General features: G+C 33.1%; 1 long non-coding RNA gene across 2 annotated transcripts in view; it reads left to right on the forward strand.

Annotated features, from left to right (window-relative positions):
* The first annotated feature begins 271 nt into the window (after nt 1-271).
* The window catches only part of LOC307174849, a 77,036-nt gene continuing 64,797 nt past the window's right edge, over nt 272-12,510 (forward strand). For both annotated transcript variants that reach the window (XR_013824183.1, XR_013824184.1), the window contains exon 1: nt 272-342. This is a non-coding gene — a long non-coding RNA (uncharacterized lncRNA). The remainder of the gene's footprint in view (nt 343-12,510) is intronic.

Here is a 12,510-nt window from a genome sequence, read left to right on the forward strand (position 1 = left end):
CTGGAAGCCAGAAGTCAATAAAAATGTTTTCAAATTTTTAAGAGCATCTCTACTTTTTTAGTTCCACAGTCTCTGAGTACCTTTCTTTTTTTTTTTTTTTCTTAAAGAGAATCTCATTTCTAATTAAAATGCTTTGCCCAGTCACTTTTCAAAAAGTCAAACATGAGATAGAATGAGATTGTTTTCAGACATGCAAGATCTCAACAAATTTTATAATTTAATCTCAACTTCTAATACACCTTTCACAGGAAGCAAATGAGAAACATTCCACATCAAAAGTTGGAATAATCCAGAGGGAGAGACTCAAGCAACTAAGGAACTAGAATGCAATACTAGAAAGAGGTGAGGCGACATTTACATAGCCCACGGTGAAATGTGATCAGCCTGCCCCAGAGAAACCTATTCAGACTGGAGTAAGTCAGAAAGCTCCACTGGAGACTTCATTAAAAAATAGAGTTGACTAAAGAGAATGAGTCAGGTGATATTAAGAGGAGTTTTATAACACTGAGGGGACGTAGTTCAGAATTGTTACTAAGTACATGGAGAAAAAAATAAATGCATAAAACAAAAGTATTATCTCTAGAAAAAACAACATGTGGAGGAAAAGAAAGCAATCATAATATAGTGCATTACTACATGGTTTGGATGTGAGTAGCACTCATCACCATATTACTATAACTATTATGACAGATTTGGGTACTGAGTACTTGGAGCTCTATCAATGCTACTCAAACGTGATAAAACGACTAATGCTCACCTGTGAGTTGGTTGTCATAAATCTGTAATAAGAAAAAAAAATGAAGAGTAAGCACTGAAAAACTATCAAGTTGACATTTCTGTGAGATCATATTTGTGATCAGTGGATTTGTCTCACTGAATGGGGTATGGACTAGTCCAAGTGTGGTTAACTTGCCTGGTGAGTTACTTGTGATGTGTGCTGCATTTTAGTCATGCACAATAGGACCAGGAGACAAAATGTGATACTTTAAGGTAGTTTTTCAAGAACAATTCAGTAAAAGTAAGAGGAAAATGTGTGGCTATTTATTTTAAAGGTGACTTAAATTGTTATCAAACATATTTTTTTGAAGCATGTAATTTTTTTTTTAGATTGTTTTTGATGTGGACCATTTTTTAAAGTCTTTACTGAATTGGTTACAGTATTGCTTCTGTTTTATATTTTGGCGTTTTGGCTGCGAGGCATGTGGGATCTTAGCTCCCTGACCAGGGATTGAACCTGCACCCCCTGCATTGGAAGGCAAAGTCTTAACCACTGGATCACCAGGGAAGTCCCATATCAAACATATTTTAAAATTTGTAGTTTACCATTATTGGATAAATTAAGAAATCAAATTCTAACCCTAATCTGCAGATGGTAAATTTACAAGAATTTTTTTTTGGTCAGGAAATGATACATCTTTTATTTCAGTAATAATATATCAAATGGTAATAATAGAAGTTATCTCAAGGAATAGAGAAGAAATTTTAACCCTAATTCACACATGGTAAAAGAAGAGTCACTGGACTCTTTCTGCCAAGAAATGACAACCCTTTTCTTTCAACAGTATATTAAACAATGATAATGAAATTTTCTTCAAAGAAATGAAGACCAAAAGAGGTCAAACTAGTTTACTCAGAATTATTATCCCTCATACATTAAATTTATTTTGTAGCTATAATTGGTGATGAAGTGATTAAAAGAAAAAAAAGTGTGTTATTTGCCCAGATGAATTAGCTACCGAAGCAATTAAACCATCAAAGCTTAAGTGTTTACATACACAGCATAAAGAAATACATCCAAGCCCACAAGAATTCTTTGAAAGAAAGAGTATGAAATAAAAAGCTGACAGTAGCAGATGTTCAATATTTCACATATAAACATTATTGCTTTGCAGGAATTGTATAATATAGCACTTCAGTTTCCTAAGAATAAAAACACCATATACAGTTACTGAGAAGTTAATGAACAATGGTATCAAAGCGTTTATCCGGAAATGTTTCTATGGCAAAGCAGGTGACTCGAGTACCACTTTACAATAAAACTATAACTTGACATATTCAAAAATTGGCTGATGATATAGAATATCAACGTACAGGAAAGAAAAGCTAGCAAAGTATTTTTACTTTGTTTAGAATTTATGCAGTTTAAACATTACAGTGATTTAATTGAAGAACCTTTTTCAGATTGATTGCTGACAAACATAATGAGCCCTGAATTGTGTAAAACTATGACATACAACATTGTGAACAAATGTAGTTAGGAATTTGAGTTGTGCGTAGGAGTATGTTCTGTGGGGTAGTCATCAGAATAAGAAGCCTGTGCCAGAATATAAATGGATGCACTACTTCTTCACGGAGAAAAGTACTGCAGAAAAAAAAAAAAGTCAGCTGTCAACTATACTGTTGGCTTAGATGTGAATTATGTAAAACCTATGTGTTATATTTTAAAATATTCTTTTAATTATATGTAGTATGTTAGGTGATCATAAACAACTGGTATTACATGTAGAAATATGTTGGTTAATTGAGAAATATGTTATATTGAGAATGTTTAAAATTTGGAACAAACTCTAAATGATTCTTCAAGACAAACTAGTTTTTATCACAACTTTATAATGAAGTAAATTAGACAGCCAGACTTGCTGATCAGCCTGATATACCTGATATTTTAAGTTATTTCTTCCTTTCATGAAATGGAGAAAACATATTTTCAATAACAGAAAAATCAAGAGCACATACAAAAGTTAATATAGATTAGTACCTATAGATTGTTATAACACGTTTCATAATTTAACAACAATTATAAATTAAGTGACTGAACGCTGCAAACAGGTTGTCAGTGAATATTTTAACCATTTGATATATTGTTTTGACTTTATTTTCCATCAAAAGGGAATCCATACATAGGAAATTCATGGATCCAGATTTCATTTCTTACATTGAAAGAGTATTTTTTATTTTGTTTTTTAAATTGAAGTAAAATTGACTTACAATGAGTTTCAGATGTACAACATAGCGATTCAATATTTTTATATATCACAAAGTGATCACCATGACAAGTCTAGTTACCAACAGTCAACATACAAACTTACTAAAATATTATTGACTGTATTCCTTATGCTGTGCATGGAATACCATGACTTATTTATTTTATATCTTGAAGTTTGTACCTCTTAAGCCCCTTCACTTATTTCATCCATACTCCTACCTCCATTGGCCACCACCAGTTGTTATGTCTCCCAGAGGTAAGCCCTGGGGTTCAAAGCCAGATCTAAAGGGGGCTTATCTTCTGAGTGCTGGTGCCCAGGGCTGGGGTCCCCACTGTGGGACTTAAAATCCTCACTTTTTAGGTAGGACCTCTGCATTTATGATGTACTGTCTGGTTTATAGGTTCCTGTGCCAAGGGCATGTATCCTAATTAGATCTTGTCTGTGCCCCTCCTACCCATCTTGATGCGTTTTTTTCTTCATATCCCTAGTTGTAGAAGACCCGTTTTGATAGTCTTCAGGTTGTTGTCAGAGAGAGTTGTTCTATATGTAGTTGTAGTTCTTATGTGTCTGTGGGAGAAGGTAAGCTCAGGATCTTCCTACTCTGCCCTCTTGATCCCTCCCTTCCACTGAAAGATAATTTAAATTGAACTATGCGATAAACTTTATAAGATAAATTAGTGAAACTGGCTACTAATGAGAACTGAAGATAAATGTTTAAAATATCACCTGAATCATTTTGGATGAAAGTTAAAGATGAATATACTGAGCTTGCTGAAAGTTTTTTAAAATGTTTTCTTCCACTTCTATTAACCTACTTCTGTGAGACTGGTCACGAAAGCATCACTAAAACTAAACATAGGTCTATTTAACTATATTAGCCTATACAAATAATGTTGTCATCAATCCAGCCTAATTAAATTAACATGTAGAAATCCAGATCCACTGTCATATCAAAAACTTAAAATATTGATATACACATTCTTAACTCAAGATGTGTATAGATATTTAATATGAGGAATTACTTTTAGTTCAAAATTTTTATGTACTCACAATAGAGGAAAAATAAAAATTATAAATGTAATAGTGACTATATTAATCACCTATACATACACTTTTATTTTTAGATACATACACTTTTTATAAACAATATATACAGTGTTTATAATTATTTTTGTTTTCCCTGTGTTTTGCCTATCCTGGCTACATTTTTAAACTGTAATTTTACGACTACTGAATCTGATAAAACAGTTAGAACATATATTATGTATGTTTTTGTTTCACTTTTATGGTAATTTTTATTAATTTTTACAAAATTATTGGCACCTGATGAACTGGAAGTAAAAATAACTGGCCCTTCACCACCAATAGTTTGAGAAGCACTGGGCTTCATTAATCAACCTTTCTGAGCTTCCATTTACACATTTATATAGTGAACATAACAATGCCTGTTTTTCAAGATGTAATTATGACCAGGAGGGAGACACAGAGTAAACTAAAGAATTTTTAGGCTGTTTTTTTTTTTTTTCTTTACACAGTCCAGTTCCTCTAATGCAGACACTATTTTCCATAACCAATCTTTGTAGCTGGTCAAATAGATTCTACTACCAATGGCTTTTCCTTGATCGTCCTCCCACATAACACTCAAAACAAGTGAATCACTTCTTTATCGATATTCTGTATGTATTTTTTTCATATTAATTGAAAGTAATAGTTGCTGTTTTGACCATTTTCTAAATGCAAAATACTATAATAAATTTTGGGCGTATAATTTCATTTAATTCTTAAATTACTCCAATGAAATGCACATATTATAACACCATTTTTTAGACAAAAATCCCTGAGAATCAGAGTGATTAAGCAATTTGCCCGAAGTTGCACAGCCAGAGGAAAAAAAAAATTTTTGAATGCACATTGGTCTGACTCTAAAATTGTAATATTGTTTCATATAGTCTTCAACTTATTATCTTTAACATGTGATATAGTGGTCAGTATTGTTAAAGAGATATCTATTAAATACATGAATCATTCAATGAATGCAGGAGTGAATACATATGATTTGAAGTAGTAGGAATTTTAGCTTTGTTTATGTATAAATATTTAAATCAAAACTGATTTTTCAATCTTATTTTCTCAAAATTAGTTTTGTTTTCATTAGGTTTCATGAACACAGAAAATTATTAACTCAAAATAAATACATATAAAGCCACAGTTAATTGAGCAATCCTGTTTTTAAAGTTCATTACTTCATGATAACATGTATGGATAAAGAAAAAATGAGAGTTTTGTAATTTGGTGGGGATGAAAATAAAAGTTATTGCAATATTCATTTAGGAGACTTTGATCTTATAAACTGGAGATACTGAACCTGATGACTCTGGTCCCAATTCAGATACTTTTTCTATAAATGTGAGGGCATACACTTTATCTTGTTCATTATTGTATCCTGTACTGTGTCTAGTGTAAGGACAATTGCAAATTAAAAATAGCTTAATTCTTCCTGTTGAAAATAAGAAAAGAGACTGCTCCTCTCTCCGTTTTCTTAAAGCATTTCTTAAAGCACACTAGTTCTGTGCTGCTAAGTCAAAGGAACTGATCTAGAACCACACAATCAAAACAAATACAGATCAAATGCAAACAAAATAGTCATTTTTCTTCTCACAACCTATTTCTGAAAATATTTGTTCTAATGCTGTTTTGTCATTTAACTTTTCTAACCATTCCTGATTCTCTATGCTTCTGATGCTTTACCTTATTTCTAGTACATGACCTTGATCTGACACCTGATTCTGCTCCTATAGTGTTGGCTTTTGTTTCTCTCATTGAATAGCAGTCACGCTTGCTATTTGGATTATATCTGTTTTCTACTGTCAGACCACCTACCCACTGGAGTAAAGATCTGTTTTGAGCCCTAGAATGTGAGTACTCTTGCAAAATTTCCAAACAAGAATCAGAAGAGCATTTTCAATAACAATTATAATTATTTATTAAGAAATAAGGAAATTTAGACTTAAATGTAAAGTCTCCCAGTTCTTGAGCAGCAAAATGATAGCTAGAAAGCAGGCTTTTCACAAGTAAAATCAATTCTTTAATTTATTTGCTTTTCAGTTTTAACCGGAAGGCATAATGTGGTTTGCAGAAGCAGACGAATATTTAGATTAAATATATATACCTTTCTAAATAGAACTTGGGCCAACTATCCCCTAAAGAGTAGGCTTGCTTATTTTCATTTAAAAAAACTTGAGTTCCTTAATAACAAAACTGAAGAAAATGAAACAAAATCACCTCTAGATACAAGTAGAAAATCAAAACAACAAAATAAGTATTAATAGAAAATATCTTTTGTGGCCTTCTTCCCTCCCTCACAAGATTTGTTGTTAGTTTTGAAATATTTTGTTGCTACTATTTGTAGAAAGAGGCAGCCCTTGGCTTATGAAATAGACTTTAACTACTATTATCACAGTTTTTTTAGATTTCCTGGAAGAGCTAACTTTTTGAAAGAGGTAATTGACATAGGATTCTTATTAATTAATTTTTGCTAAGTGAAGGTGCTAAAAATATATGTTTAAAAAATCTGTCTTCTGTCATAATTTTTTAAAGCAAGGACATCTGTACCACACAAACAAAAAACATAGTCTCTGTATGTAGCAGATACGTCTAATTTGGTTTAATTTAACTGTATAAAGATTTAACTATATTGTCCTTGTTTTTCAGATTAAAAAAAAAAAATTAGGTCAATGAAAACTTCATCATGGGTTCTGTATAGCCCGAAAAAGTAACCATCACTTCTTTCGTAAACTACTCCAGTTCCTTTTCACTGATTTCCTTAGATCCCTGTTCTAAGTTATCCATTGAGACACAGCTTTAGAAAACAAACAATAAACTGGATTATCTATTTTCAATCCATAATATTAAGAAAAAAGACACTAACATAATGTTTTAGGAATATGTTAGGGAAAAGGTAAATCATTCCATTTCAGCAGACTATCTGGGCATAAAAGGTGTAGTGAGAAATAAAGCTAACAGACAAGAGCCAGGATAAGAATTTGTTCAGAGTCAATAGGAAATCTCACAAGTTTGGGGACAAAACGTGCAGAGAACTGGAACAATAGCCAAGGAACACAACGGGATTTAGGAAGGTTGTGCTAAACATCTGTTATTTCTGACTGTCCAAAATCTGAACTCCTTCTGCTCTATTTTGGGGAATATCCCTCCTTCCACTGTGACGTTGAAGAGGCTAGGTTCTCTTTGGTCTGACTGCTCTAACAGCTATTTCTTGGCCACACGACGTAACTTTGGCATATCCCAGCCAGAACTTTCACTCCTGAACAAGCACTGAAAGACAAAAGGACTGTTACTATTCATTGTAGAATAACTTTACAAGTTGTAACCACAAAATCAAATGGATTTATGCAAAATTATGTCAATGTACAACTTCCTTAGAGCTAGGAAGAGTCAAATACATACAGACACAACTGGAGTAGTGAGGAATATTAGGGCTAATTTTACTATAGTTGGATGATTTATGTGTCTTGAACCCAAGGATATATATTCAAAGCTTACCCCCTTTGAAGAGATGGGATTTCTTGTTTATGATGTTTATAATAGGACTTGGTGTGTTCCTCCTTTGTTAAGGGCAATATCTAGACCACTGACCTAGCTGGGGGTCTTTCTGTCTGTTAGGAAACCAATGCAGTGGATGGGAACATCAACTTGTTTAACATAGAAGACAAAGTTTTATTTTCCCCTAGTTGGTAAAGATATGTTAAGTATGAGGAATATAAAATCATTGTTAGAATGATAAATCCAAATTATAGCATGATTTATTGTGTTAAGGAATACTCCATATATTTGATACTTTAAATATTTTCATGATTAAGAAAATGTGTCATACCAAAGTGTCTAGAAAAATATATTTCTGATTTTAACTTAATATCAATAACTGAGTGATTTAGACTTGTTTTATATTTAAATTGTTCTAAATTTATAAACAGCATTGAAACATTTAAGAAAACCTAATCAGCTTATTTATAATTCAGTGTAAATGATTTATAAGATGTACTTTAGTGCTTGGAAAGATTTAGTTTGGTAGTCAAACAATTTAAATAATTAAAAAGAAATCAGATATATTAAATTTATGAATCATTTTATAATGTTAATTGGTTTTAGTTAAGTTTCAAAATGAGACCAAACATTAATCAAAGTCTCCTTAAAATTGGGTATTAAAATTCCCTTGATTTATAAGTAAAGTAATTCAATGTTTAAGTCAAAATTTAGTTTTACCAAAAAAAACTAGATTAAAATTTTAACTTAAAATTTGAATAGTATTTTAGGGCTTCCCTGGTGGCGCAGTGGTTGGGAGTCCGCCTGCCGATGCAGGGGACGCGGGTTCGTGCCCTGGTCCGGGAGGATCCCACATGCCGCGGAGCGACTGGGCCCGTGGGCCATGGCCGCTGGGCCTGCACGTCCGGAGCCTGTGCTCCACGGCGGGAGAGGCCACAGCGGCGAGAGGCCCGCGTACCGCAAAAGGAAAAAAAAAAATTGAATGGTATTTTAAAATATGTGTCTAACTACTGTTTTCAGTGCACAAAACCCAACTTCAAGTACATCAGGCAGCACACACTGAACTCATTCACAGCAGCTGTGGTACCAGTGTCCTTTTACCACCGCATCTGGAACCAAGACACATCAATTTGCCTATTCAGTATTTTCCATAGGAAATTCAGTCAAATTTAACAATCAGTGATTTTTTAAAGCAGAAATGGAGAGGTCATATTATCTACTGTGCCATCTTCTATCTTCTTAAGTCTCCTCGATTTGGTTTTTATGGTCTTTATTTTACACTCTGGTCTTTTCTATAGCCCACTTGTTAGTAATTCGATGATTCAGAATATTTCATTTTATTTTGGGAGCACAGGGGCAGACATTTGAGTTAATTGTACTTTTTACTTCAAGGCAAATTATCATCACTGCCCCATGCATGGTCCTTTTCGGTTTCATTTGTTAGTCAGAAATAGAAATTGAAAATGGTAGAGTCATATGCCATCTTTGAAAATTATGAGTGCATTTTAAAGTGGAGATTGAAATTAACAAATATAAAACCTCTTCTAATTTGGCTTTTGGACCTCCTGATGTCACCTCCCTAGAATGCTATCAGTAAGTTACTTGACTTAGCACACAACTGACCCTGGTCAAAATGAGGAAGCAGCACATTGAAAGAGTTTCTATTATTATTTTATCAGAACATGCACAGATAAGGAAACTGATAAAGGTTAGTTTGAACTTTTCTTTGCTGTCACTAATGTGTTGAGCATTGATTAGTTGTGTGTACTGTAAATGTATTATTGTGCATGAAATTAATTGAGGGGTATTTTGAGGGGCATTTATTACTCTTTATTTTCATCATTTGTTATTGAAGTACAGTTAATTTACAATGTTTCAGGTGTACAGCAAAGTGATTCAGTTTTAAATAAATATGTGTATATATATATATTCTTTTTCAGATTCTTTTACATTATAGGTTATTACAGATATTGAATAAAGTTCCCTGTGCTATAGAGCAAGTCCTTGTTGTTTATTTTATATATAGTAGTGTGTATATGTTAATCCCAAACTCCTAATTTATCCCCCCTTCCCCCTTTGGTAACCATAAGTTTGTTTTCTATGTCTGTTGGTCTATTTCTGTTTTGTATATAATTTCATGTGTATCCTTTTTTTTTAGATTGCACATATAAGTGGCATCATATGATATTTGTCCTTCTGTAGCTGACTTACTTCACTTAGTATGATAATCTCTAGGTCCATCCATGTTGCCGCAAATGGCATTATTTCATTCTTTTTTTATGACTAATATTCCATTGTATATATATATATAGCATATTTTCTTTATCCATTCCTCTGTCAATGTAAATTTAGGTTGCTTCCATGTCTTGACTATTATAAATAGTGCTGCTATGAACACTGGGGTGCAGAAATTTAGAGTTTTATCCTAATATATGCCCTGGAGTGGGATTGCAGTATCATAAGGTAACTGTTTTTAGTTTTTTAAGGAGGCTCCATGCTGTTCTCTATTGTGGCTGCATCAACTTACATTCCCACCAACAGTGTAGGAGGGTTCACTTTTCTCCACACCCTCTCCAGCAATTATTATTTGTGGACTTGTTAATGATGGCCATTCTGACCAGTATGAGGTGATACCTCATTGTAGTTTCAATTTGCATTTCTCTAATACTTAGGGATATTGAGCATCTTTTCATGTGCCTGTTGGCCATCTGTATGTCTTCTTTGGACAAAAGTCTTTTAGGTCTTCTGCCCATTTTTTGATTGGGTTGTTTGTTTTTTTGACATAGAGCTGCATGGGCTGTTTGTATATTTTGCAGATTAATCCCCTGTCAGTAGCATCATTTGCAAATATTTTCTCCCAGTCTGTAGGCTGTCTTTTCATTTTGTTTATGGTTTCCATTGCTGCACAAAATCTTTTAAGTTTTTTTAGGTCCCATTTGTTTATTTTTGTTTTTATTTCCATTACTCTAGGAAATGGAGCCAAAAAGATATTGCTGCAATTTATGTCAGAGAGTGTTTTGCCTATGTTTTTCTCTAGGAGTTTTATAGTATCTGGTCTTACATTCAGCTCTTTATTCCATTTTGAGTTTATTTTTCATATATGGCATTAGAGAATGTTCTAATTTCATTATTTTGCATGTGGCTATCCAGTTTTCCCAGCACCACTTATTGACGAGACTGTCTTATCTGCATTGTATATTCTTGCCTCCTTTGTCATAGATTAATTGACCATAAGTGCATGGGTTTATTTCTGCGCTTTCTATCTAGTTCTATTGATCTATATGTCTGTTTTTGTTCCAGTACCATACTGTTTTGATTACTGTAGCTTCGTAATATAGTTTGAAGCCAGGAAGCCTGATTCCTACAGCTCTGTTCTTCTTGCTCAAGATTGCTTTGGCTATTCAGGATCTTTTATATTTTCATACAAATTTAAAAAATTTTTTGTTCTAGTTCGGTGAAAAATGCTATTGGTAATTTGATAGGGATTGCACTGAATCTGCAGATTGCCTTGGGTAGTATGATCATTTTAACAATATTGATTCTTCCAATCCAAGAACATGGTATATCTTTCCATCTGTTTGTGTCATCTTCAGTTTCCTTCATCAGTGTCTTAAAATTTTTGGAGTACAGGTCTTTTGCCTCCTTAGGTAGATTTATTCCTAGGTATTTTATTCTTTTTGATGCAATGGTAGATGGGATTGTTTTCTTAATTTCTCTTTCTGATATCTCATTTTTAGTGTACAGAAATGCAACAAATTTCTGTATATTAATTTTGTATCCCGCAACTTGACCAAATTCATTGATGAGGTCTACGATTTTCTATGTATAGCATCATGTCATCTACAAAGAGTGACAGTTTTACTTCTTCTTTTCCAATTTGAATTCCTTTTATTTCTTTTCTCTTGTCTGATTGCTTTGTCTAGGACTTCCAAAACTATATTGAATGAAGTGGCAAGAGTGGGCATCCTTGTCTTGTTCCTGATCTTAGAAGAAATGTTTTCAGCTTTTCACCGTTGAGTATGATGTTAGCTGTGGGTTTGTGATATATGGCCTTCCTTATGGTAAAGTATGTTCGCTCTTTGCCCACTTTCTGAAGAGTTTTTATCATAAACAGATGTTGAATTTTGTCAAAAGCTTTTTCTGCATCTATTGAGATGATCATATGGTTTTCTTCAATTTGTTAATGTGGTGTATCACATTGATTGATTTGTGTATATTGAAGAATCCTTGCATCCCTGGGATGAATCTCACTTGATCATGGTGTATGTTCCTTTTCATGTATTGTTGGAGTCAGTTTGCTGGTATTTTGTTGAGGATTTTTGCATGTATGTTCATCAGTGATATTGGCCTGTAATTTTCTTTTCTGTGATATCTTTGTCTGGTTTTGGTATCAGGGTAATGGTGGCCTAATAGAATGAGTTTGGAAGTGTTCCTTCATCTGCAATTTTGGGGAATAGTTTTTTTGAAGGATAGTTTTTAACTCTTCTCTAAATGTTTGATAGAATTCACCTCTGAAGCCACCAAATCCTGGATTTTGTTTGTTGGGAGTTTTAAAATTATTAATTCAATTTCAGTACTGGTAATTGGTCTGTTCCTATTTTCTATACCTTTCTGGGTCAGTCGTGAGAAATTGTACCTTGCTAAGAATTTGTCCATTTCTTTTATTGGCATATATTTGTTAATAGTAGTCTGTTATGATCCTTTGTATTTCTGTGGAGTCAGTTGCAGCTTCTTTTTCATTTCTGATTTTACTGATTCAGGCCCTCTCCCTTTTTTTCTTGATGAGTCTGGCTAAAGCTTTATCAATTTTGTTTATCTTTTCAAAGAACTAGCTTTTAGTTTCATTGATCTTTTCTATTGTTTTTTTCATCTCTATTTCATTTATTTCTGCTCTGACCTTTATGATTTCTTTCCTTCTACTAACTTTGGGTTTTGTTTTTCTTCTTTCTCTAGTTGCTTTAGG

This window comes from Stenella coeruleoalba (genome assembly GCF_951394435.1).
Source record: "Stenella coeruleoalba genome assembly, chromosome: 16".
Taxonomy (NCBI): domain Eukaryota; kingdom Metazoa; phylum Chordata; class Mammalia; order Artiodactyla; family Delphinidae; genus Stenella; species Stenella coeruleoalba.